The sequence below is a fragment of the Dasypus novemcinctus genome, chromosome 12 (assembly GCF_030445035.2).
Source record: "Dasypus novemcinctus isolate mDasNov1 chromosome 12, mDasNov1.1.hap2, whole genome shotgun sequence".
Classification (NCBI taxonomy): Eukaryota; Metazoa; Chordata; class Mammalia; order Cingulata; family Dasypodidae; genus Dasypus; species Dasypus novemcinctus.
In genome coordinates, this window is record NC_080684.1 from 11,073,981 (window position 1) to 11,098,711 (window position 24,731).

Below are 24,731 nucleotides of genomic sequence, written 5' to 3' on the forward strand. Positions count from 1 at the left end.
AATGTAGGAAAGCAACTACAGGAACTTGTAATAGGAGATGGCTTCCTGAACTTCACACCAAAAACATGAGCAGCAAAAGAACAAATAGATAAATGGGACTTCCTCAAAACTAAAGCCTTCTGCACCTCAAAGGAGTTTGTCCAGAAAGTGAAAAGAGAGCCTGCACAATGGGAGAAAATATTTGGTAAACTTATATGTGATAGGAGACTTATATCCTGCCTATATAAAGAACTCCTAAATCTCTGAAATAAAAAGACAAACAACCCATTTAAAAAATGGGAAAAAGATTTGAGCAGATGCTTCTCCAAAGAAGAAATATGAATGGCTAAAAAGCACATGAAAAAATGCTCAAAATTACTAGCTATTAGGGAAATGCAAATCAAAACTACAATGAGATATCACCTTATTCCCATAAGACTGGCAGCTATCAAAAAATCAGAAGACTACAAGTGCTGGAGAGGATGTGGAGGAATGGGAACACTCATCCACTGCTGGTGGGAATGCAGAAGGATCCAGTCATTCTGGAGGAGTTTGGCAGTTTCTCAAAAAACTAGCTATAGATTTTCCATATGACCCAGCAATTCCACTGCTGGGTATATGCCCAGTAGAACTGAAAATAAGGACACAAATCAATATAAGCACACCAATGTTCATAGCAGCATTGTTCACTATTGCCAAAAGTTGGAATCAACCCAAATGCCCATCAACAGATGAATGGATAAAGAAAATGTGGTATATACATACAATGGAATACTAGTCAGCTATAAGAAGCAATACATTATAAACACATGTGATAACATGGGTGAATCTTGAGGACTTTATGTTGAGTGAAGCAACCCAGGCATTTAAGGACAAATAGTACATGACCTCTCTGATATGAAATAAGCAAACCAAACTGTCTCAGAGAGCTAGAGACTAGATGAGAGGCTTAAAGGAAGTTGGGAGTAGAGGAAGGTTGTGAGCTTATACCTACATGGCTGAAATCAATGATAAGATGGAAGTAAGTATCTGTACGGGGATGGGATAAAAAGGAGGCATTAGGTTGGGGCTTTGCAGGCTTGGAGGGGTTGGGGATGGGAGGATGAGTCAGATGGCCCAAGAAATTGGGTGAAATGTGGGGGAACATTTGCACATAGGAGATTGTTAGGTATGTGGTTGAAACTATAATGTTGAGAAAACTCTTTAGAAAATATAACACGAAAGGTTACCTGTTTAAGTATCTTAATGGGGGGCATCTGACAGAGGGCAGGCTTCTAGGCAGTGTGTAAGTGCTCATTTTGTCATAGTGGGTTATATCATTGGGTGGAGACCCATACAATGAGAGTGAAGGTATACCCACATCCTGGGGAGGACTGATGTTCTCAAACGCAGAGAATTGTATCTCTCGAGAGAATTGGTGGCTCCCTATGGGTTAGGAGAGTCAAGTATGTCAAGCCCTCAACATTGCTGCGAGTATCTCTGAATATGGTCCTTCAAGTAATGAAGACTGATTGTCATTGTGGACACTGAGGGGAGGGTGAATGAGATGTTGAATAGATGGTAGATGGAAGCAGTGTAACTGTGGGGCAATGGAAGTGTTCCAAAGATCATGCAATGATGGATATAGGACATGTTAAATTACACCAAAAATGTATGAAAGTCTATTGGCTAAAATGTTAACCATAATGTAAAACATAAGAAAACTAAAAATTTAGAAGATTGTATAGTCTAAAATATAAACCGTAATGTAAACCCAAATGAAACCATGTTTGAAAGTTATTGTTTCAATATCTGTACATCAGCTGCAGCAAATATAATGTGAACATGTAAAAAGATCATTGCTGGGGAAGGAATAAAGGTTTTGATGTTGGATATGTAGGAGTACTGTATATTGTATATGTGAATTACTACGATCTAAAACTTTCGTGAAGACAAACTTAATAAAGAGAAAAAAAAAAAAAGAAGAAGAAAGGATGTAGACACTGAGGAATAAATGGAAGAAATTGCCTTGCCATTGTATATGCAGGGCAACACCTACAGCAGTGATGAAAGGCAAAATGTCAAAAACAAAGCTTTTTCATTCTTTTAATTTTTGATACCCCAATTTATTTTTACTTTATTTAATTTTTCTAAATTAGTATATATTCTATATCTAACCTTTAAACCTATCACTATACTCCATTTTACTATTAATGGAACCTGGCAATATATTAGGCTCATTTTTAAAGAAGTTTTGGACCACAGAGAGGTTCAGCTATGTCAGGGGAGGAACACAGGTGTGGGGTGTTATTGATGGGGGCCACATGGTTGGGAGGGAGTTCTCCAGGGCATGTATATAGAGTACATAAAAATGTTTGGATATTTTCATAGCGGTTTCAGTTAAAAACGACAACTGAGGGTGTGCTGAGTTCCTAGCCAGGGGAGCTCTATCACATTCCTCAATGGTACAGCAACAATCCCCCAACTGCAATGACAAAGACCAATAAAGATGCATGGTCCAACAATGAGCCCTTGATATTGATGGCTATGATTATGATCCTGTGCACCTGAAATATGAACTAGGCCTAGAGCAGCAGGGTGCCTAAGACTTACCTCCTGAGAGCCTCCATTTTGCTCAAATGTGGCCACTCTCTAAGCCAAACTCAGCAAGTAAATGCATTGCCTCTCCCCCGCATGGGACATGACTCCTGGGGAATGAGCCTCCCTGGTGCCAAGGGATTACTACCAAGCACCAGCTGATGATGTTACTAGAAAAAGACCTTGAATAAAAGGGTCAACTCAGACCAGCAGAATATCTCAGTCTACATGTAATATCAGGAGTTAAAAACTGCTTTATGACTTTGGATAAAAGGGGGAAAAGGAAAGGACAAATGAGTTTATGTGGCTATTAGTCCCCAAAAAAGAGTCAGGAAGTAATCACAGGGGTACTGCTTATGCACACCTCAGCAGGGTCCCAGAGACAGCCAAAGTAGATAGAAGCCCAGGTACTGGTTCTCCTGAGGGCCACAGAGACCCACATGTTCTATGGTCATGGCAGATGGCTCTGGAATTCAGTGCCATATCGGTTGGCCCTACTTTGGAGTTTGTGTTCCTGAGTGTGATGGAGTTGGACTCAGATGTGACCTTTCTACACTTGCCTCTTCTATTACTTTTACTGGACCTGTGGTTGGCATTTGGGTTGGTGTATACTCAGGAGACCTGAATCTCTGGAGTGTCCATGTGACAGCCAGGCCATGAGCCTCAGTAGACTTGCAGCTCCTACCCTCTTGTTTATTGGACTTACCCTGGCCAGCTAACAGAGAGGTGAAGAAGTTCAGCCACCACACCAGGAAGCCAAGAGTGCCTCCAATTGCAAGCATGAGAATTGCATTCATCATCCATGTGTAATCTAAGGCCCCTCTCGATATAGAGGTGGAGTGGACATAACCATCCCAAAGTCCACAGGCTGGAGCATTAGAGAATGGATTAGAGTAGACTTATTGATATTTTACTATGAAACTATTGTGATTAGTAATGGAAGAAGTTGTAGCACTGATGTGGAGAACATGGCCATGGTAGCTACTGAGGGTAGGGAGAGGGAAGAAGAGATATGATGTGGGGGCATTTTCAGGACTTGGCGTTGTCCTGGGTGGTACTGCAGGGACAGATGCTGGATATTGTATGTCTGGCCATGTCCCACTGGGTGGACTGGAAGAGTGTAAACTACAATGTAAACCACTACCTATGTGGAGCAGCAGTGCTCCAAAATGTATTCACCAAATGCAATGAATGTCCCATGATGATGAAAGAGGTTGTCGATGTGGAAGGAGTGGGGTGAGGAGGTGGTGGGTATATGGGTACCTCATATTTTTGGATGTAACATTTAAGAAAAAAATAAAGAAGGAAAAAAAAAAGAATCCATTACCTATGACCAAGTCTTGAAAATGTTTCTGTACATTTTCTTCTAGGAGTTTTATGGTTCTAGCTTTTTTTTTTTAAAGATTTATTTTTTATTTATTTCTTTCCCCCCCAGTTGTCTGCTCTCTGTGCCCATTCGCTGTGTGTTCTTCTGTGATCGCTTCCATCCTTATCAGTGGCACCAGGAATCTGTGTTTCTTTTTGTTGTGTCATCTTGCTGTGTCAGCTCTCCATGTGTACAGTGCCATTCTTGGGCAGGCTGCACTTTCTTTCGCGCTGGGCAGCTCTCCTTATGGGGTGCACTCCTTGCGTGTGGGGCTCCCCTATGCGGGAGACACCCCTGCGTGGCATGGCACTCCTTGAGTGCATCAGCACCGCGCGTGGGCCAGCTCCACATGGGTCCAGAGTTTGAACCGCGGACCTCCCATGTGGTAGGTGGATGCCCTTTCCATTGGGCCAAGTCTGCTTCCTGGTTCTAGCTTTTATATTTAGGTCTTTGACCCATTTTATTTATTTTTGTATAAGGCGTGAGATAGGGGACCTCTTTTTCTCTTTTGAAAATGAATATCCAGTTTTCACAGCACCATTTTTTGAATAGACTGTTATGCCCCACCTGGCTGGGTTTGACAGCCTTGTCAAAAATCACTTGACCGTAGATATGATACTCTGTTTCTGAACCATCAGTTCAGTTTCACTGGTCTATTTCTCTATGTTTATGCCAGTACAATGCTGTTTTTATCACTCTACCTATGTAATATGATTTGAAGTCTGGAATTGAGAATTCTCCAACTTTGCTCTTTCTTTTTAGCATGTTGGCTATTTGGGTCCCTTACCTTTCCAAATAAATTTTGTAACAGTGTTTTACATTTCTTTAAAAAAACCCCACCAAAATAAAAAATTAAAAAAAAGCCAAAGTACCTAGTTCCATATACTTTTCTCATTAGAGTTAACACTATTTTAAAGTATGTCAAGTAAATATAATGCATCAAGAGAAACTAAGAAAGCAATATATGCTTGCTAACTTGTTGACATTTCAATGTCTTTTATGTTTAAAGTCATCAAAATATTTAGAAGGCAATGATGATGTAAAATTAAATATAGACAGTAGACAAACAAAGAGTAGAAGAGGACTTCCCCAACCTCATAAAGGGCATTTATGACAAATTCACAGCTACGTCATACTTAATGGTGAAAGACTGGATGCCTTTCCCCTAAGATCAGGAAAAAATAAAGATGTCTGATCTTACCATTTCTATTCAACATTGTACTGGGTTTTTTAGCCAGGGAAATTAGGCAAGAAACTAAATAACCATACAGATTAGAAAGGAATAAGTGAAATGATCTCTATTCATATATTCATGATCTTGTGTCTAGAAAATCCCTAAGGAATTCACTAGAAAATTATTAGAACTAGTGAATGAATTCAGCAAGATTGTAGGACAGGATCAATATACAAAGCAATTGTATTTCTACCGAGTTGCGACGAACAATCAGAAATTTAAAAATAATTCCATTTGCAATAGCATCAAAAAGAAATTAAATAACAACAAAAGTATTGAAACGTTATTCTGAAAACTATAAAACATTGCTGAAAGAAATTAAAGAATATCTCAATAAATGTAAAACTATCCCATAATCATGGATCAGGAGACAAGATGGTAATAGTCCCCAAACAGCTCCAGAGTCAGTGCAATCTGTGAAGTGAGTCCCTACAAGGGTGTGTTGTGGAAGCACAGGCTCAGGGCACAACAGAGACTTTCAACAAATGATCCATTTATTACTTGCACAGAATAAAGAGACCAGAAAGGGCAAATAATCTCCTTGCCACTCACACAGCCCAAATAGTCCACACGAGCGGGGGAGAAGTCATCACAGCCTGGGGTGGCCAAAAGCTGGAACCGAGTGGTGGAGCCTCATCAGACCCACTTTGTGTCATGTAGAAACAAATCTATACTGTTTCAGGGTGGTTTTTATCCTCCTCAGGAGGAGGGGGCCCCACTAGTGAAAATTCCTGTTCTGATAAGCAAATGGGGCTGCTTGCTCTCATTTTCCAGATTTAAGATCTGGCAGGGCCTTTTTCATGAGGCATACCATCTTCCCCAGGTTGTGGAACGACACACAGTAGAAAAGGAGGTGGGGGCAGCTGAAGGTCAGAGCATGGCCATTAGTTTGTGACTCCCCCAGAAAAGGAGGTTGGGGTAGGTGAGTTCTGGACAATGGCTTCTGAACAGCCTGTGAGGTCCCTAATACAATCCCTACCAGGATTCCCGCTGACTTCTTTATCAAAATTGACAAGCTGATTCTGAAATTCATATGGAATTTCAAGGAACCTAAAGTAGACAAAACAATCTTGAAAACAAAACAAAACAAAACAAAAGGAATATAGTAGAGAGTCCAGAAATAATCCCGTATATCGTCAACTAATTTTCAACAAGGGTGCCAAGACCATTCAATAGAGAAAGAATAGTTCTTTGAACAAATGGTACTGGAATGATTGGATAGCTACATGTAAATGAATGAAGGTAGATCCTTATCTCACAGTGTGTATAAAATTAACTCAAAATGGATCAAAGGTCTAAAATGTCAGAGTTTAAAATGACAAAACTCCTACAATAAGGCATTATTATTCTAGCAATGGAAGAATTCTTATCATTGATACAAAGGCAGTAGCCATCAGAGGTTCTGAGGGATGGGAGTGGGAAGAATATGTGTAATACAGGGGCATTTTCAGGACTTTAGAGTTTTCCTGCATGGTATTGCAGTGATGGATACAGGCCATTATATATTTTGTCATAACCTACAAAAAATTGTGCTGGACAGAGTGTAAACTACAACATAAACTGTAATCCACTTTTAGTAGCAATGCTTCAATATAGGTTCATCAATTGTAACAAATGTACCACACTAATGAGGGATGTTGTTGATGTCATAAAGTGTGGGAGGGGAGACAATGGGACATATGGGAATCCCTCATATTTTTTATATAACATTTACATAATTTAAAACTCCTTTAAAAATTTTTTTTTAAAGATTAAAAGAGAAAAGACTCTTACAAGAAACCATAGGGGTAAATCTTCTTGAGCTTGGATTTGGCAAAGGATTCTTAGATATGACACCAAAAGCAGGAGCAATAAAAGAAAAGATTAATTGGACTTTACAAAAATAAAAGTTTGATGTTTCAAAGGACACCATAAGGAAAGGGAAAAGACAACTGACAGAATTGGAGAAAATATTTGCAAATCATGTATCTCATCAGGGACATGTATCTAGAATATACAAACAACTCTTACAACTCTGTAATAAAAAAAGACAAATATCCCAATTAAAATATGAGCAAAGTATCTGAACAGACATCTCTCCAAGAAAGACATACAAATGACCGATAAGCACAGGAACAGCTGCTTGACATCACTCCTCACTAGGCAAATGCACTCATACCCACAACGAGATACCACTTCATACCCACTGATACAGCTAGAATCTAAAAGTCAGACAATAACAAATTTTGGTGAAGATATAGAGAAATTGGAACCCTATCTCCTGCTGGTGGGAATGTAAATGGTGCAGCCATTTTGGAAAACAGTCTGAGAGTTCCTCAAATAGTTAAACATAGAGTTACCATATGACCCAGCAGTTCCCCTTCTAGATGTATACCCAAGAGAAATGAAAACATATGTCTCAAAAATATTGTACACAAATGTTGATAGCAGCATGATTCATAATGGCTAGGAGGGGTAACAACTCAAACGTCCATCAACTGAAAAATGGATAAAAAATGTGGTGTATCCATTAAATGGAATGTTATTTAGCCACAAAGAGGAATGAAATGCTTATACATGGTACAATGTGGCTGAACCTTGAAAGCATTATGTTAAGTGAAAGAATCTGCTCACAGAAGGCCACATATTATAGGAGATCATTCATATGAAAATCCAGAATAGGGAAATCTATAGAGACAGCCATAGATTAGTGGTTACTCATGGCTCAAGGGGGAGGGAGGGGAGGTGGTAGCTAAAGAATACAGGATTTCTTTCAGATGTGATGAAAATATTCTAAAATTGTGGTGATCATTATACGTATCTGTGAATATACTAAAGATCTTTGAATTGTACTTTTTAAATGGGAGAATCATGCGTATGTGAATTACATTTCAATAAAGTTGTTTAAAAAAGAGAACTTAAAAATTAATATGTAGGTATAAAGCAGTGTCCTAATGACAAAAGTAATTGTTTTCCCTTTTCAAATGATTGTTACCCCACAGGATGAAGAGCCTTGATACTTCAGAATCCAATGTTTTTGTCCTGGGATGGGGTAATCTGAAAACTCAGATTAAGTTGAAAAAGCTTTCATTTGAAGAGAAAATAGGACTAATTTTCTGGGAGTTCTTTTTATTGAGAAACTACTTATAGTCAATGTAGTCTGACTAATAATGACTAAACATTGTTTAAGAATTATGGTTTTCAAACGACCTATTGTATTTTTTTGGTATGAAAAGACATTAAGTAATAATAAAGTATTCTACTTGTGGCAAGTATGATTTAAATGAAATATGCTGTCTTGCTGTCATACACCAATTGGTCAGAAACAGACTGAGATCTTGTTCTGAGTGTCACGTAGGTGGCAACAGCCTCTCTTCTGGGATTCGAGGTTTTATCCAAATGCTTTGTGTTTCAAAACATCTCCACACTCAACTCCCATCCTCAACCAACCATTGTGCTAAGTAAACATTTTCCATTACTCACTCCCTCAAATAAAAGCATTAATGTATAAATATTATCTTGGCATAATAACATATAAAGTAAAAAATTTTTTGAAGTAAGATATTCCTTTCCTTATTGGGAATGCAACATTTGGATGAGGGAAATAGTTAAACACTCAGCACCATGTTAGTCATTACAACACGGTCTATTTATTCCATGTTGCCAGGTAAGTTATATTTTCTTTATGAGACATACAAAATAGAAAGAGAACTAAGTATTCATCTTCACATCGTGACGACATAGTAAGAAAGTAAAACCTAGAAAAACAATACCTTCTGAGCAAAGGGAAAAATGACCAAGAAATATCTATCCTAAGTTTGTTCCAGTGGTCTGTTAAGAAAACAATAGAATTCACCAAATATTGTAGACAGGAACTACAGAATTCCACCCTAGATGCCCATGAATTCCCCATTCCTTGTGTTCAAATATTATTATTACTTTTCTTTCTGCGGACCACACATTATTTCTCACATTTCACTTGTTTGCATCCATGAAAGCCTTCCTCGGAGGTTAATTTCCAGGTGGAATAAACAGCAGAACGTTGCTTATTTTACTGCTTGTCACATTTCAGCCACCTGTCCCAGCCAATAAACACAATCTTGTCCACGATTGAATTGCTAGGACTCCGTACTTGAGGTTACTCTAACACATGCACCTGTCTGTGTGTTCAGAGAGGGGGCTCCTTGCAAGCAACACGTTTCCTTGTACTTTCGGAATGAGGGAGTTTACTTCAGCCAGCTTAGTTCACCTATGGACTTTAGTAAACAAGGTATTTTTTTTTTTACTCCTCACCTCCTCCCCCCAGCCCTGAGCTTTGCCATCTGATGCTCCCAACCAGCTGGCTGTATTCTAGTTCACTATCCTACAAGTTCCACTCCCCAATTCACCAGTCTTACATTTATCTGCAAGGCCAACTCATAAATTCTGCACAATGTCATTCTGGATGACTGTGGTTACTAACCAAAATTTAGACAATTAGTGAGTCGGGATAAATCAAGAAGAGCTGGAGAAAAATGGCTAAAGAAAAATTATTTTTGTGGAAGGTAAAAGCCTAAAAATGTTTTGATTTGATTTGGCTAAGATAGTATGGTTTAAAATTATTTAATCATCCATATTCATAGCCAAAAATTCATTTTTTTGTGGTAGCTAAATCTAAAGGAAATCTGAAATAGACATCCTTAAATAAAATCAGCTGCCTTATAATTTCTATTGGCTTCAATGAGTGGATAACATGAATAGTATTTTGTTCTCCTCATGACACAGTTATTAAGGCAAAATAGTCAAATATTATTGTAGTTCCTCCTAATTATATAATTGTTATTATGTAAGCCAATATCCTTTCTGCTGGTTAAAGAAGATCTATTTCATAGCAAGTTTGACAATGTCATTTGTGTATTAATAAGGGTTCTCTTTGTATCATTCAGGATTTATCCAACAATACCCTCAAAATATCTGAACCAGCATCATTGTCATAGTTCCATTGAAATTTAAGATTTTACACCTTAAAGAAAAACATGCATGCTTGCCTGATTCTTAGAGTGAGTTGTTAGAAATAACTTATTTTTATATTAAAAATAATGGATGAGGTAGCTGATGTGGCTCAAGCAGTTGAGCGCCTGCCTCTCACAGGGGAGGTTCCGGGTTTGGTCCCTGGTGCCTTTTGGAAAAAAAAAAACAAACCCAAAACAACAATAAGCAAAAACAAATGAAAAAACAAACGAGGGAAGCTGAAGCAGCTCAGGGTTGAGTGCTGGCTTCCCACATACGAGGTCCCAAGTTCAACCTGGATGGACTCAGAATGCTAGGCTTTTTAAAAGAAGGTCTCCTGCCTTAAATTTGGATAAATTTGAGATTTCACAGACTACCTGTTCTTAAATAGGCGAAAGAGGTGATATATATTTAAAATAGCACTCCTGAAATCCTTGCTCACAGTGCTTCAAAGTAAAGACTGCAGAGTTCCTCTTCTTTACCTTTTGGCTATGCCTAGGAAAAGCAGCCTGCTTTAGTGGAAGTCAGAAACCCTGGCTCTGTGTCCTTGGAAATATGCTTAATATCTTTGGGCCTCGATTCACCCTCTGCAAAGAGAGAAGTTGAATGTGATGTTCCTCGAGTTCCCTCTAAATTATAAAGGAATTGTAAAAAGCTGGCTAAGCTGACGTTATTGGTTATTTATGAGGATCCTTTGAAACAGATGATGGAGGAAGAGAAGAAAAACAGTGGAGCAAGAAAGCCTGAAAAGGGGAGAACGTGTGGGAAGACCTGACGGATGGCTCGCCAGGGCCAGCAGTCTGCTGTTGTCCCTCCCTCTGTTTGCAATAACTTTCTCCAAGATACACTCTGAATGATCTCATACCAGGAGGAAGATCCGGGTGTGGGCTGAAAAGGAAGGAGATTTAACTGGTTGAAAATCTCAAACTTAGTCTGAAACTCATTAATTACTTAAGTGATAGTTACAATGACGGAACATTACGTCAGAGGGGCAGTAAGGCAAAAATGTCTGCCAATCCTAAATTCTCTTGTAAGACCATTCAAGGCAAAAATTTACCAGAATAAAAACATGAGATTTAGTTATATATTCTACTTAGGTGACATAGGTCCCATCCTGTCTACCAACCTGTGTCTCCCTAAAAATCTGCTCAGGAATGTTTTTTACTCCTCCGAATTTGTATCCTCATCACTATTGCACTGCGGTTTTTTGTTTGTTGGCCTGTTTGTTTGTAAAGTCACCTGGGTAACCTCAAATGGCCTGAAATAAATCTTCCTGCTGGTTTAGGCACAGCTGTGTGGCCATATGTCTCCTCGGGCTCCATGTTTCCCACATTGTGCTGGGGTAGTCTGTCTACGTATCATTGCCCCTCAGTAAGGCAAGTGCCCCCCGGATAGAAATTATTCCTTATTTATTATGTTCTCCGAGAGCCAAAAACCTCTTCCAGCTCAGAGTGTGTTAAACATGGTGCTAGAGGCAGCAATGGGGAGATGCAGGCATGACCTTGAGGACCTAAAATCTAGTAGAGGAATCAGGAGTAAAAATAAAAAACATGCATGAAGTCAATATTCAGCAATAAATACTCTAACCAATAGAAGACCTAAGGGGATGATAAGAAGTCATACAAGGTTTGGTTGTAAGGACAGAAGAATGAGAGAGAGTGGGTAGAGAGTAGCTAGTCTTATAATCACTGAAACAACACTGGACTTTTCCCATTGCCACTAGATATGACCTCAGTTTCCTTACTTCCAATGATGCCAATAATCCTACCCAGGGGAGACATCAAGCAAGGATTAACAAGTTGAAGAACAAGCAACAACCCTACCTTGCCTCTAATTCAAACTATGCACCTTACATTCCAGACTGTGGGAAGATGAGGTCTGGATCCACCTCCAGCCTCTGTCCCCACTGTTTGTTCTCCAAGTCCAAAAGCTTTTCATCTACTTTTCTGTTGACGATTTCTGACACATCTGTGATAGGTTAAACATGGCTGCCATTCTTTGCTGCTCTTCTCATACCTCTGAAGCTGGTCCAACTGTATGGCCAATACAGTATGGCAAGTCTAGGCCTTGAGAGATGGGCAGCTTCTACTTCCTATCTCTCGGAATTCTAGTACTGGAGGAAGCTAGCAAGAAGTCTGACAACCCTGAGACAGTCATGCTTCTGAGAAGCCCACGCCACTTGAAGAGCCCATGGAGGACAAGTTGCCCTGTGAAGAGAAGGAGAGGCCAATGAACACCGAGGTGCCATACTGACATGTGAGGAAATCTTTTGGAAGTGGACGCTTCAGCCCCAGCTGCCTTGGTGGAAACTACATGGATCAGAGACAAACCTTATGCTTGAGCCTCTCCTGAATTCCTGACCCACCGACAAAGTCAGGGCCCACAATAAAAGGAAAATGGCAATTTTAAGGGAGTAAGTTTCAATGCAGGATGTTGCACAACAATAGATATCAAACCCTTCTTCACGTATTATTTCCCCTGGACAGTAATTGTTCTGTTTTGAGGGCAGAGTTAACCTTTCCATCCTCAACTGCCATTTCCCTATGTCCAAAGTAGCAGCAGCAGTACCCTTTGTTGATTATCTTCTACAAGCTAGGCGCAGCATTTGGCATTCTGCATACACTTTCTCACTAATCTCTCAAAACAGAGCTATGAGGATATTCTCATATTCGTTGGGAAATGGGCTGAAAATTATGCAAGATTATCCAAGTAGAGCTGAGATCCGAACCCAGTTTTGCCCGATTCAAAATCTGTGCACTTTTCCACCATCGTGCACTGTATTCATTCCTCCAGCCATTGTCATTTTAGATTATGATCATCTGCTTATGAATCTCTCTCCATTGTACCCTGTATTCCCAGGTGTCTAGCATGGCAACTCAAGCTCAGTAAATGTTTATTGAATAAGGGAACGTCTGTGGGACAATTTCTAGAAAATCAAATACAATGTCTTATTCACATAGAAACAGAGAATTGCTTTCCAGTGAAACGGCAAAAAGTTTTAGCAGTTCTTTGAAAGCCAGTTTCTGCACTCCTACCTGCTCTGTCCGGAGAGTGTTGCAGATGGCAACAATGAATGTTTGGCCAAAGGCCTGGGATATCTTTCCCGAATCTTGAACAGACAATACCGCAGCAGGTTCACAGGAAGCTAATATTGTTATCTTGGGTTGCTGTGGGACAACATCTCTCTAATAAATGAGCTGACTCCTAAAAATAGTGAACTCAGTCACCTTTGAAGGAAGGTTTCCTTCTATCTCTTATTGCTAAAGCTATGGGAATCAAGAATTCAGGTCTGGTCCTTACTTAAAAGGAGGGAGACAGATAAGGGGGGTTAGATAATGCAGCACAGGCTAGATAGAGATAAGATGTTCCAGAGGTTAGACTTTCCAATTTGCTGGTGCTCTCATCCCTATTTATTATGGACTAGATCTCCTCAATCTTGTTATTGCTGACACTGTACTCCCTTTGACACTTTATTGGGTGGACTCCATAAGCATTTGCCTAACAGAATTCAGTAAAGAATATTTAAGAGAAAACAGCACAGTCTGACTCCTTTTGTGAAAGCCGAGCTGATGTAAGGGATTTACAAGCAGAGCAAGTCAAATAAAATGCCAGCTTATAGCTTAAATCCTGCCAGATGATCTGAGATAACTTAGAAAATGTGCCCTTTTCACAAGAATGTTTGCATGGAGGAAGGGCTACGATAAGGAATGGGAAACTGTCTGGAAGAGAGATGAGACCCTGTGATGTTACTTGCTATTTATATGGATATCCCTGAGTTTGCAGTTAGAGACATGCTAATCATTTAGGGTAGGAAAGAGATTTAGTTAATTTTCTTCTATCTTGAGAGAGAGAGATGAATTCACATTATACTGCCCTTATATTTTGTTAATGGGTTTTACAGGAGAGAGAGATTTTGTGATGGACTGATTTTTAATGATCTTTCCGTGCCATTCTCTGAGTACACTAGGGTTTAATAAAAGGAATAAATACCGTAGTTGTAATTGGGTCAAGTGGCTGCAGTCTTGTAGGTTTTCTGATGTACAGGAACCCTTTTGCTGGCCATGTGCAAGCCTGTGCTCTTGTTAGCTACGTATCTGTATTGCCCTCTGTCTGAGGAATGTGTTTGAAATTCTAGGGGAAAATACGGATCTTCCACTGGTTGGATTATATTTCTTTCTTTGCATGTCTGTCATTTTCGTTGGAACATTCGGGGAAATTAGGTCAGTTATGGTTTTAGTTAGCAATGCAGCTCTTGTGTTGTACACAAATCATATGATGTTTCTAATTATCTCTGCTTTTTAACATTGATCTGAAACCAAATCCTTAACTATGCATGGCTTAGAGGTGTTTCCCTCTCTCCCTCTTTCTTTTTCTTTTGTTTTGACTTCTTTCTGGGACTAAAATGAAACTTAATCTCGTAATAGCAAAATATAATAATTTTTACTTCATAGGCAGCTTGAAAGTTCAGGATTAACTGGGCAAGAGATGGTATAATTACTGGATGTATGGTCCTAGAGAGAAAACTTTTAGAGTTATTAATTGGACGATCCACTACTCTACTTCTAAGAGGTGGAGTGATGCTTATCTTTGAACTTTATTGGTACACAGATGGAACCTTTAGAAGCCTCAATGATTTGCCTGAGGCCAAGAGCTCTAGATTTCCATTTCCTGACATCTTGAGCTGTGTTCAGTTTCCAAGGGCAGGGAGGCAATTGGAAAGGATTTCCTAGAGTCTCAAATTTGGGTCTCTATTTGGTTGGCAGAGAGAAGAGAACCTGGGAAATGCAGCATTATGTGTAAGGAGAGCTTGGGCTTTTAATTTATTTATTTTTAACTGAGTACTAAGGGGCATGCTCTCATAAAGGGAGGTTTTAAAAAGCACTTCTCTGTTGGCCTTTCAAAGCAGGATTAATTCTCCTCAGTCTAGTTTATCAGGTGCTAGGATAACTTAACTGTACACATGTGCCTTTAACGTAGAGACCAAATCGCTTCTGAATGCTTTCAGATATGCAACTCTGGAAAAAGACAGGAAAAAATGTAGGCCCATTAGCCCTTTGGTAGTGCTGATGATTCTTGGAAGCCCAAGAGATGAGAGAAGCTGCATGTACAGAGGCAACTAGAGAGATAATTTCACTTATAATCCACCTGCTCTTCCATTCTCTTCCTTCCTAGCCCACAATTTTTGCTAGGAGCTATGACATGCTGTGAGGATTATTATTTTTTTAATTAAATAGTTTTTGCTTTACATGGAGAACTGAGGTTCAAGAAACCTTTCTGATGCAAGAATGACTAGTCTATGTGATAAGGAAGGTTTCCTTCCATTTCCTAGCTTGGTAGAATAAATGGATCATGATGGCATTGACTGAGTTAGAAATAGGGGCGCAGGACTGAGTTTGTGAGAGAAGATCACGAGTCCGAGTTTGGAAATATCGGGTTTGAATTGTCTGTAGGGAGTCCAGGAAGAGGTACCTGGGTTCTTGCAGAAGATAAGAGTTCTGAGCATTATTATATTATGGGATCTAATAGTGGGGCAGGAACTGTTTAATTCAGGAAAACAGTCAAAAGTGCATAGAAGAGAGCAAAGAACGAAACTTTGGAGGACATTTCATTATAGGAGACAAGGAAGGAGTAGCCAGTGAAAGGCCCGAGAAAGACTAGTTAGTAAGGTTAGTGGGAAACAAAGGAAGTCTCTCTTGAAAACAAGGGTGAGTAGGTGTCTTGTTCTAGGGCTGCCATCCTGACTTCTCGCTTCCCACCTTCCAGTCTGCTGGCTTAACTGGATGCCTAAGGCGCTCTGCTTTGTAGTCCACTGATGTAATTGTGGGTTTACAGGAAACTCATGCATATAATAGAGTTCCTACATACCACCCTATTATTGACACCGTCATTAATGTAGCGCATTTGTTACAACTGATGAGAGAATATTTTTATATTTGTCCTATTAACTATTGTCTATGGTTTACATTAGGGCTCACTCTTTGCGTTGTACAGTCCTATGGTTTTTTGTTTTGCTTTTAAGATTTTTTTTCTAGTAACATATATACCACCTAAAATATCCCTTTTCAGCCACATACGAGAATGTAATTCAGTGCTGTTAATTACATTCACAATGTTGTGCTACCATTACCAAAATATTTCCATCAACTCAAATATAAACTCTGTACACTTTAAGCATTTTTTTGTCTTAACCTTTAACTTCAAAATTCAGGGACTTCCTGAAGAGTTCGTGGTCAGCGAGGCATGTTAACCCAATTTGCTTCCATGGGGCATGCAGGTTCTTGAAGAAATTAAGTATCACTTGCCCTGTATGATGAAGGGTGGGGACAACACGCAAAAGTTCTTCTTGGCGTGGACGCGTGGGGTAGCGGGACGCTTGACCATGGAGTTGCATTTGCTCAGCGATCCATCACAGGCTCCTGTGTTTTCAGCGACATGTGCAACCCTGAAGGCGATGGTATTTACTGGTAGGCCTGTGCTCAACAGCATCTGCAACATGAGCTTGATGTTTTCACTGACTAAGTGTCCCTTCCTCAGCACGGAATCCAGATCATGAAGCGTTAAGTGAGAGGGAGTTGGAGGAAATGAAGCTGCGATGGTACCTTCTGGAGAACTCACACTGGCAGCGTGCTCAGGCATTCTCCTAGCTGTGTTGCCAAAGGCCTCAGAACAGATGTCCCTGCTTTGGGTCATCCCAGTCCCTATCTCTCCACTTCACATACCACGCAGCCTTACTGCATGGACCTTGCCCCTACCGTGACTGCTCTGTGCTCATGAAAATCACCTTCCAGCTCTTGAGTGAGCACACTCATCCATCTATTGAGGGGAGGGTTTCTAGCGCAATGGTTTTAGAGACGGATGGTTCTTATTTCTTCAATAGTTCTCGAAGGTGATCAAGGTCATTGTGATGCATTTAAGCCTTTTGATGTTCTGAAATCTTAAGATCATGGAGACCTGGCCCCCCAAATTAGAAAATGTTCCAAGCCTGACATACTTTTTAACTTTTTGCCCCCTTACCAGGGCTTTTCCTTAATGTGGACACTGTATTCTAGGCTTTTTTTCCTTAGACCTGAAATTTTAACAGCTCATTCTCCCCCATGTGTTCACTGTTTATCAGGTTTTCAGAGAATTACACCCATGGTACTCAAATTCACAAGAGACTGATATATAAAGCAAGATGTCCCTGATGTACTGCAATGAGAAAAATTATTTTTAGCTTCTTTTTTCTAGACAGATCATTCCTTTTTGAAAAATGAATGGTTTCTTATGACAAGTCATAATCCAGTGCTTAAATTTCCTCTTTCATGTTATGCAGTCACCTTAGCTATGCAGATTAGGTTTGGATACTTCCAAATCCACGTATTTGTAGCTACATACTTAGGAGTAATTTCTAGGGTTATTTTTACATATATTCATATTTGTCTTTGTCATTATACAAAGAATGTAAGTCATGTTATAAAATATATTTTTTAAGAATGAAAAGTCAAGAACAGGAGAAATGTAAATTTGAAAAAAAGTCAAAGACTCAGAAAAACAAACAAACAAAACAGATAACTAAGCTACAAGGTCCTACCAGTTGTTATAGTTGGACTTAAAATTTGACCTGAATTTCCTGGTGGCCAAAACAGAAAGGCAAATATGTGCAGTCACATAGTTTAAAAAAAATTAATTAATTAATATTTTGAAAGGAGCTTTAGCTTACATAAATATTACATGGAAAATATATGGATATGCACATGTACCCCAACCCTTCCTCTGCCCCAAGTTTGCTCATTAGTAACATCTTTCATTAGTGTGATACATGTTACAATTGATGAGCATATATTGAAGCATTGTGACTAACTGTGGAGTATATATAGTATACATTACAGTTTACACTGTGCACTGTACTATATTACAGGTTTTGAAAAAATATATAATGGCCTGTATCCATCATTGCACTGTCATGCAGGACAATTCCAGTGCTCCCCAAATGCTCCCATGTTACACCTATTTTTCCCTCTTCTGCCCTCGGAACCTCTGGAGGGCACTGCCTTTATATCAATGTTACAAGTTCTTCGATTACTAGAACAATTAGTCTACTTTAGTTCATGGCTGCATTTCCACCTTATATTTGTTCATTCCTCAATATTTTAAAAAAAAATTTATTTCAAAGATACTTAGATTAAATAAATGTTACATAAAAAATGTAGGGGATTCCCATATGCCCCGCCCCTCCCCCTCCCCCACTTTCCCACATTAACAACATCCTTCATTAGTGTGGTGCATTATTACAATTGATGAAGACATATATTGGAGCACTGCCATTAAGTGTAGATTATAGGTTACATTATATTTTAGACTCTCTGTTGCACAATTTTGTAAGTTATGACAAGATATATAATGGCCTGTATCTGTCATTGCAATGCCATTCAGGACAATTCCAGTGTCCCAAAAATGTCCCCATATTATACCAGTTTTTCCCTCTCCCTCCCCTCAGAACTTCTGGTGGCCACTGCCTCCACATCAATGATTAAAATTCTTTCATTGTTAGAATCACAGTAAGTCTATAGTAGAATAACTGTAAGTCTACTCTAGTCCATCGTTCATTCTCCAGTCCTGAGGATTCAGGGGTGGTGATGCTCACACCACCTCTAAGTGACATAGGGCTTAGATCCCATGGGGTAGATGGTTAGAGCTCTCTTTTTTTTTTTTTTTTGTTCCTCCAATGCTTTTATTTTATTTTATTTTATTTATTTTTTATTGATTTTGTAAAAATATTACATTAAAAAAATATGAGGTCCCATTCGACCCCACCATCCCCACCGCACCCCTCCCCCCCCCCAGCAACACTCACTCCCATCATCATGACACATCCATTGCATTTGGTAAGTACATCTCTGGGTATCTCTGCACCTCGTGGTCATTGGTCCACATCATGGCCCACACTCTCCCCCATTCCGTCCAGTGAGCCCTGGGAGGATTTATAATGTCCGGTGATTGCCCCTGAAGCACCATCCAGGGCAACTCCAAGTCCCAAAGGCGCCTCCACATCAGTTGGAGCTCTCTTGCTTTCAGCTGCAGACTCTCTCTGTTCCTTGGGATGGGCATTATCCATCATCATCTCATTAGTTGTCCTGGGTGAGTTCAATGAACTGGAGAGTAGGTGCTGCAACTCTGTTGAGATACAGGGTCCAGCAGGTACATGGAAAGCTCAAAGATTTAAGTCTCTTGGACATACCTATCAACCTAATACTAACTATAGGTTCAAGTAGAAGGGGTAGAAGAGCCACGTGTAGGGAAACCACAACTGAGTCCAACTCTGTCACACTGAGGAGCATAAATTCCCAAGTGGAGCCCACTGGCAGGATGCCAAACTCCTGAACTGTCAGCCCTGCCTCAGTCACCCCACAATTTGAGGTAATATTTACTGTGGCAGTCAACGGGATCCTGCTGAGATGTGCATAAGCGTAACCTCTGGGATGAGATGATCTCTAGACTCACTTTGAAGTCTCTTAGCCATATAAACTCATTTGTCTTTACCTTTGATCTGTGATCAAGGTCTTTTTCCAGTGGCATTGCTGGTTGGCACTCGGTGGTAATTCCCCAGTGCTAGGGAGTCTCATCCCTGGGAGTCGTGTCCCATGCTGGGCGGGGGGAAAGTAATGCATTTACCTGCTGAGGTTGGCTTAGAGAGGGGCCACATTTGAGCAACAAGAAGGCTCTCAGGAGGTAACTCTTAAGCAACCTATAATACTAGGCTAAGTTTCAATTTCAAAAGAAAAGATTCATAAATACAGTCATCAATACCAAAGGCCTGTCAGTGGACCATCCTCCTTCACTAGTCCCTGCCCCTGCACTCGGAGGATTCTTGCTGTCCCATTAGAGAATATGGCAGAGCTCCCCAGGATGGAAATTTGATATTCGTTCACTTATTGTGTGTATCTCCACCCACCTTGGCAATGCCCCATGAACACTTGAACTCATCCATATGCCTTAGAGGCGTGCCCCAGGTGCACCTCCTCCCCTGCACCCTCCGTCACTGACACACGGCACCAATGACCCTCCCTGCCACAGTGGGAACCCTTCCGTGATCCAAATCTTCTTCCAAAGTGAAGCCAAGAAATAATGGAATAAAATTAATAAGAAAATAAAATGACAGCTTTAAAAATGACAAATAACATGCAAAAAACTTTTAAAAATTGAAAGAAGAAAAGAAATATTAAAAAAATAAAATAAAAAAAAATTGGCATTATGTCTTTCATCACTGTAAGATCTGTTGTCCTGTATGTCCAGTGACATTTTCTTCCATTTTTTCCCCCCGGTGTCTTATTTTTTTCACTTTATCTTCAAAGAAGCTTTAGGTTACAGAATAGTCATGCACAGAATATAGGGGATTCCCATATACCCAACATCCTCCCCCTTTTCTGCTTTCCCCTATTAATAACGTTTTACATGTGGATGGTACACTTGTTACAGTTGATGTACAAATATTGACGCATTGCTGCTAACCATGGTCAGTGTTTTACATTATGGTTTACATTTTGGAACAGACACTTTTATAAACATAGTTCTTATTGTTTGCATGTAATGAAAATAAACCCTTATTATGAGCTAAATACTGGTCTAAATGCTTCACATATAATATTTCCCACGATCCCCCCAACAACCTTCATTTTGCAGTTGAGGAAATGAGGCCTTGAGAGGTTAAATATTTTGCCTAAGAGCATACACCTAGTAATTGGTGGACCTGGGATTTTGGTCAGCCAGGCAATCTGACTCCAGCAGGTTCTGTGTCTTTACAGTTCTATAATAAGCTATTTCTAAAGGAAATCATACCTGCTTCTTAGAAATAGAAGAGCTTTTCCAAGTACTTAGCTCTATGTTTTTCCAAGAAGGGCATTATAAAAAGAACCATGAAAGAAGCTGTGGACCACATTCTCAACCAACCTTCCTTTGCTGACAGTTGAAGATGTAACATAAAAATGCAAGTCCATGGATATAACCCTTCCAGAAACCAAGACAACATGGTCCACACTTGGCTAATTGCATCTACGTATTTATCTTTCTTAGTTTCACTAAATAGCTCCATATTCCCTTGCTTTTTTCTTATGTATAATGCAAAATATAAGCCGTGTGTGCATGTCTGTCCCAACACATGGGTATGTACTTCAATGCTAATGATGGGGATGAGGAAGGAAGAGGGGGACGGATTCTTTATAGAAATGCACACTAATGTAAGGAAATTAAATGACTAAGTCTGGACAAGGGATTTGGTGTTATGCAATGAAAAGTCTTGATGGTGGTAGTCAGTTTGTGCATTAGACTGGAGGTATGAAATAAACCCATGGATCTTAACAACACTTACAACTTATTTCATCTTATGTTGAAAGGTTTTAAGCCATGACAAATGTCCCATGACCCATTCCAAAGAATTTTGTTGTTAGGCTTTCACAGGACTATGATCAAAATCACTGAACAAGGAGAAATACACATTTTGAATATGTTGTTCTTGTCATGCACATGGGATTTAGAAAGTTTTAATTGTATGCATGCTTGGTTAGCCCACAGGTGGCTTACAAGCTTATAAAACAGTTTACAACTGAGTTCACATTACGATACTTTAATTTTTAAAATCTGGCTTTGTGAGGCTTTTTACTACTTGTTTTGGGGTCTGTTGTCCAATCTTCTGCATGATCCTACATGAAATTAGAGTAGGATTCCACTTCAGGCATTAGTAAACAAGGCGGCTGTTTAGGTTTATCGACCTGTTGGATCATTTCGGTTTTGGAAAGGCCTATCGTGCCGTTCTCACGCATGCATTTCTGATACATGTCCACTCCTGGAAGATGGAAGATCCAGGACATATTAAATCCTTGGCAAAGTGGCCGTCACAGTCGCAGGTTGCTCGCTGCAGGGAATACTCAAGCTCAACATGTACGAAGCCAGAGACCAGGGCATGTACGGGCTTCATTTTAAAATGTACTATTTTATTTTGGCTTTGGCTTGGTGACTAAGTTTAAATGTGGGAGGATTTTGTGGGGGTGCGCGTGTATTCTACATGGGAAAAAAAAAACAAACGGTTTGATGCTGCAATGAAATTTGTATTTCTTCCGTTAGGTGCATAGCAATTCACAGGGTCTCCAGCCACAAACATTGCCTCATAAACGGAACCACAGAACTGTGTCAACAAAACCCAACCTACTCGGATCGGGCCTTAGCGTCACAGCTGCTGGTGCGCTGGTGCAAGAAGCAGGTGTGAGACCACCTACGGCAGCAGCTCGGGAGGCTTCCTGCCAGGATGGAAGTGGCACGTAATGCAACAGATAGGGCAGCCACATGAAGACAAAATGTTAATAGGTTTTACTTGCCTCAGCCGCTTGGGTTAGCGACAGAGAAATAAATGAATTCTAAAACAACTGCCCAAACCAAAGCCTCCAGCCTACCGCTAACGCACCAGGGACTGTTTCGCAACAACATTTGTGTTCTTTTCTGTTTGTGGATGACCAGGCTCTGCAAATCCCCATGGATGGAGGTGGGGAGGAGATGGGGTTGGTTTAATCTATTGTAGGACAGCACTTTGCATTTGTTTTTATAAGAAAGAAGTCCGTGCGTGGGCCTCCGGGGAGCACTGATTAAGAGGGGGAAAGTGAGGGCGCCATCAAGCAGGGCAGGGCGCCCCAGGCAGGGAGGTCCCAGGTTTCACTGCCTGACAACCCACTGCCAAAGGGAAACGGGCTCCACCCGACCGGCTCAAAGGAAAGCTGCAAAAGCAGAGAGCAAGTGGAGAAATAATTAGAAAACCTTTGTCCCAAAGGTAGAAGCCGCCTGAGTCCCACCTGATATCTTTTACAGAGCAGCCTCCCACCTTTTCAGTTCACGGAGACAGGCGACATCCAGTCCACGGCGCTGGTAAAAACATCAGCGCACCCTTTAAAGTCTCTAAAATTTGGCTTGCCTTGCCCTCTACCCAGAACCACTTGGAAGATTTTTTTTAAAAAAATCACTGCATGCTTTCAATGGCAATTTATTTTAAAACTCTGGCTAATTTTATAGTTTATTAAGCATGGACCATTTTATGATGCAAGTGAGTCTCCACTAGGATCATGTGTTGCAGAAGTGGCAAGCTGGCTGACTCCACTGCAGGAAGCTACGAGCAGCTAGGAGGAAAGAAACTTTCTTGCCTCTTTGCATTGCCTCTTTATTTAAAGATGTCTCAATTTGAGAGAGCCATGTGTGTTCTGAATATGGTGATCTATGGTAACTAATAGGACAGTGTGTGGCACTTGGTGGCCTGTGTTTTCATTATGCTGTTTTCAGGCATTTTCACCCACGGCAGTTTATTTTCTGTGAAACTGATATGTGAATAACATGTTCAGTACCAAGGCAGTAACACACTGATTAAAGAGGAATCCCATTACATGTATTCTCTTTGGAAGTCCAGCATCCTCTGATAAAAGAGGGTGTATAAGGCAAGGTGGGTCTAAATCATTCTTAATTCAGCATAGGCTCTTATATTTGGACTGTCTGGAACCAGATATGAGATAGATTATTGCAATTAAAAAATAGAACTCTAAAGAGATTTTCTAGGATTCTCACTCTTCATCGGAAAGACTGGAACTGTTCAGTGAAACATAAAAGATATCCCTCTATATAAGCAGACTGGAAGAGCTTCCTCACCAGGTATTTAATTTCAAGTTAAGTATTCTGCTCAAATGCACGAAATGGAAAGGTTTTATTCAATCTGGGGCAGAAAGTGGACCATGTAAACATATCTGTACCAGTGAAAGCTCAATTAATGGGGTTGCACCATTTTTCTTGAAAGAACAGAGTTGAATTTCCCATTACAGAGAATGCCATCCATTCTGGGAGCTCCTTCATTGTCACAGGGAATTCCATGTAAACTGAATTCTATGAACATTTGGATTGTATTTGTCAGTGAAGACAGAGCTTCCTGTTCCAGTATAATGCACTGGAGTCTCTGTACTGCTAGACTGGGTTTTTCAGTGAAGAATGATCTTCCCATATAAAGAAAATTCCAAAAGTCAGTACCCATCGCATAAAGACTTTGCTTTTCATTAATGTGGAATCATACTCTGGAGTTCTGGGTTCTGTTTTGCCACAAAGGATAGTTCTGTACTTATAAATTTTTGCTTCTTTGCTTTTGTTGGTCAACCTTTATTTACTTTATGTTTGACAGTATTAGAAGGAAAGAAATTTCACATAAAAGGCAAAGCAGGGGTAGAAGGGAGGTTTAAAGTTGGAATGAGAGGGTTAGTTTTGGGGTTACTGAAAGAATCAATTAGATTATCATGGTATGTAATAAAGAGATTAAAGAGCTGATTGCCACTTTTTCAATCCTGTCCTGTCGAGGAGAGTTGGCTTTAAACATTATCCAGTCTAATGCTGAATGTCACAAGGAGACACATGGGTTTTGCCAATTTTTAAAGAAACTTTTTCTGGTAGTAACATATTTTTAATGATGTGTTCTTAGCATTCAGTTGAGTGCTGCCATGGGCAAGTTGGTGCTGCTGACACTGCAGTGAACATTTGGCTCGTCATGACACGGCCTCTTCTCAGGTGCAGGGCACCGCCTGCCAGAGGGCGAGCCAGGGATTGGTGGACGGCCCC